Raw genomic sequence first — 4,664 nt, forward strand, 5'->3', positions numbered from 1 at the left:
CATTCCATTCAGTATCTTCATCGTAATTGGGTTCCATTTTTATTAATGTTATTTATAAATTAACTTTCAATTTTGATATTTAATTAGATATTTAAGTATATTTATGAATTATTGTCTTTGCGAGGTGACTAATCCTCCCTACTATGAAAAGAAATATCAATGAAATGCTTTAGGTATATTTTTGATTCCGAATGGGTATCAAATCTAATGTAATTGATGACGGTTATAAACATAGGGACGAAGCTGTGACCGTTAGAACCATCAAACCCGTAGCTAAAAATTAGGATAGATTCTTTAACACCATCCATTGTACTCAATACTTCATGTTGATATCCAAGAATTTGTTTAGTTGTGTGTTCTACTAAAGAGAGTTTTCGTTCGTATAATTTATCCGGTCTACATTTCAATTTACTTTTATAATTTTTCAAAATGTCGGTTAAATACTTCTAGTGTGTTTTATTAAAGCCTATTTGAGAACTGATGTCTATATTAAATAGGCATTTACTCATTTAGTGCCACCATATTTTTAAAAGAACGCCAACAATGACAATACCACTGCTAGAAAACATCCGTTATCTCAGTGAATTTCTATAAATTATTTTATTGTTTTCTGTCTCCATTATTTTTAAAATATTTAGGTTTCAAAATGAAATGTATGATTTTGAAGAAAAAAATCTCTGGCGATATCTGGTTTAATATAGGCAATTCCTTGTTTGGAAGCTAATTCTATTTTCTTTTGAATATAAATATGATAATAATAATGCTAAATTAATAAGCCCGATGTTAAAATTTTGCCTTAAAACATTAATCCGAAATATACAATAATATTAACTAATAAAAGTCTCTATTTTATTTTCAGATAAACTATGCCAAAGCAATTTTTGATGAACGGGAACACTCGCTGATAAATATTATATAAAATTGTAAATAAGAGGACATGTTTTAATAAATTTATAAGAAACCTGTGAATGATATGACATTTTTTTTATTATGTAAACTTTAACAAGTTTATCCAAAAAGAAAAAATGGTATTTAAATAAAAACTTATTATTGTGTATTTTGAAATAGAAATTAGCAGCGTTGAATAAGATTTAATTCAATATTCTTTATTAAAAATAATTATCATAACAAAGTTAATATAAAATATTAAAATGAAGATCGAACTTTTGTACTGGTTGATAGTAGGGATACGTAGTCAAGCACATAAGTCGACTTTTAAATTTTTCGATTTTTGCTTCTGACCAAAAAGTCGATTTTTAAACTTTTCGATGTTTGCCTTTGACTAAAAAGTCGACTTTTCGATCTTTCGATTTTGTCAAAACTGACTTCTGCAAAATCGACTAAAAATTAGATTTTTTATATGAATTATTGTTAACAGATTATGCAAATTTCCGGAAAGTGCAATTTTTGGGCAATTTGAGCTTTGTGATAAAAAAAACAAGTATTTATGAAGAAAATCGAAAATCGATCTTGAAAAGTCGACTTTACAATTTTCTCATAGATCAAAAGTCGACTTCGACTTTTAGACTTTTCAATACAAAAAGTCGATTAATCGATTAGTCGAAAGTCGATTTACTTATCCCTAGTTGATATTTAGAATGAAGCATAAAGTACTGTATGCTAACAGTAACTAGAATGTAAAAGGCTATTAATTTAGTACCAAACATACATTTGTATCCATTAAGAAAATTTAACATTTCAGGGTTGCCATAAAATAATAATATATACATAATGAAAAACACCGCAATCTCCCAGGCTAATGTTGGACATGGTCTGAAAAATGAACAGGAGGCCTTCTTCTTCGACTTGAACGCCTTAATGATGTTGGTGTTTCTGGTGTTGAAGTTTGCGATTGTGTAACGACTGGAATGTTGACTGGATTCGAAACTGTAAGTTCAATTCTGATTTCATCAAAAGCAGGATTTGTTTTTGGTTCAACATCATCAGCGAATGTAATCGATTTTTGGGGTTTTGCAACGTCAGATTTGTACATTTGGTGAATGTGACGTTTCACCTCGTAACCATTACTAAGCTTAGTTTTATAGTTTAGATTTCCAAATTTGCGAATCACCACTCCAAACTTCCACGTAAACTTGTTTTTGTCGTACCAACGGACTTGTACTCTCTCTCCCAGGCTTATTGGCGTACTTTAAACTATATTGCGTATCCAATTTAATTTTTAAAACACGACCAAGATATATTTCAGCAGGGCTCTTTCCATTCGCTAATGGCGTTGTTTTGTATCGTAAAACAATTTGTGGTATTTTTTCAAAAATTGCACTTCAATATTTGGATGTACCTTTCGAAGACCGTGAATAGAAAAAATGGTCAGTGGTTGGGGCTTATGTGTGTATGATGTAGTTCATTGAGGATATATGGACGTAGACTTAGAGGGATGACCACACGATCGCCACGAAATATAACCCCATCTTGCAAAGAATAGCTTGGATCCATGTTTTTCCGCTCAGAAAGTCTACTTTCAATGTGGCCAAATCAGGATCGTTTTCTGTCTCCTTTGCTATTGTTACAGCCGTAACGGATGAGGAAGAAATTTGATTGATGATTTGATCTTGAATGTTTTTGACTTCTTCGTCCAAAAAATGTTTGAATTCGCTATTTGCCTCTATTGGAACTCTGAACAAGCAATCAGCATTTGAATTATCGATGCCTCTGCGATGAACAACTTTATAATTAAAATTTTGTAGAAAAGACGCATACCTTAGTAGTCTTGCTTTGGTGAAAAATTCTAGAAAGTGGACGGTTGTCCGTAATGTACTTAAAAAATTTGTCAACAGCATACACAATTGCCAAAGCTTCACGATCCAATTGACTGTGTATAAGTTTGATACGTTCTGACTCAACTTCCGAGCTCAGTCAATCACGTCTGCTGATTGACACCACGGGCATCTCCTCTGAAAGTTCCCTCAGCGGAGACCGTAGAGTGCAGATGCCACCGAGCGGTGGTTGTTGCTGTTTTGCTCTCCTTGCTCGACACTTTTCTCCCATTGGAATATGTAAATGTAGTAGTAAACGACAACCGATCCTTGTCGACCAACCTCCATAGAGTTGACTTGTCGTTTAACCTCCTTAGAGTTAACTTGTCGACCAACCTCCATAGAGTTGACTTGTCGTTTAACCTCCTTAGAGTTAACTTGCTAACTAACTCTTGTCGAGCTAACATCTACGTGTTAGCACTAACAGGCCTCTGTCGCGGCCCCAAATTACAAAGGTAATTTATTTGTTGTTATACGAAAAGAAGAAGAATCTCCAATAAATCCAAGAACTTAGAATAATTTAACTAATTATCTCTTGCGTTTTATTTCTTGTGCTTTCATCTCTTTTCTATATTTGCACCAACATGCGCGTATCACCACTTACACCATTAACCGCTTGGGAGTTCTTGTTGTTGAGTTCTTAACCCCCGCTCCCTCGAGTTAATTATTTGATCACCCCCCTCCATCACCACACGGTGAGGAGAAGAGCAAGTCCCTCGACTAAACATTTGGTCGCATCGAGCCAGATCTTAACCAGTTGTTTGCACGGATTGAAGCCAGTCACCTTGTTGTTTTTGTTGCTGACGGAGAAATTGTTATTTTGAATCATCTCTCATCACCACATCAACAAATCACCATACTAACACCAGGTACGTAAACTCAGATTTCGTTAAAAGTGAGCTACCGCGAGTGTTAGTCTTTTTGTTTGTTTGCCAATTTTTATCGAAATTTAATTGGCATTGGTCGGCTTCCAGTTATCCCTACGCGTGTGCTTTCAATCGTTCACCTATTCACCAAAAATACAGTCCACATTTGTTTCTAGTGTAGTGATCATATAAAGCATCGTTAATCGCTGGAGAACAAATCCGTGTTGTTGCTGTTTGTTTGCTCTAAATTTCCTATTTTAATCTCACCATAGCAACACACATCACCCGTTCTCATTTCTTGTACAATTTAAGTCGTTTTAGTCGACTTACACTACCACTCCTTTTTTAATACATACTTTCTCCCATACAAAATATTTGCATTTTATCGCCTTGTACTGATCACCCTACGTCGCGTTGAACATACAAAAACATTCGGTGTTGTTGTTACCACCACTCGTCGTCTTATATTTGTTCATCGATTCTCATTTAAAAATCCTTTAGTGGGAATTAGAAATAATATTGCAATAACAACACACAATATTTCCATTCGACTCTCTGCAGTTAAATTACTAATCATCACAACTCCACATATTGTCTGTTTGGTTTACTTGTTGTTCTTTACCCTCACCAACCAAACATATTCGTTTTTTCTCGATTTAACATATTGTACTAACAACAAAAATCACCTCTCCCTATATTGTTCGTTTGAATTATTTGCTGTTTTTACCTCAAACGAATTAGTCTTGTTGTTATCCCCCTCCTTTGTTATCCAAGTAAAGAAATTACATTCTAATATTTGCAATAACAACATAAAAAACTCTTCTCCTCCTATTTTTCGTTTGGTTTATTTGTTGTTGTATTATTCCCCAACCAAACGATTTTTTGCTGTTGTTATTCATTTATTCTAAATTTGCATTACCAAATATACAATAACAACAATCACCCTAACAGTCCACGATCTTGTTGTTTGGTTTCTTTGTTGTATAGATCCATCACCAACCAAACTTTCTTCTGTTGTTGTTAT

The sequence above is a fragment of the Musca vetustissima genome, unplaced genomic scaffold (genome assembly GCF_032173495.1).
Source record: "Musca vetustissima isolate MV318-11 ecotype Yass unplaced genomic scaffold, APGP_CSIRO_Mvet_v1 utg267722, whole genome shotgun sequence".
Taxonomy (NCBI): domain Eukaryota; kingdom Metazoa; phylum Arthropoda; class Insecta; order Diptera; family Muscidae; genus Musca; species Musca vetustissima.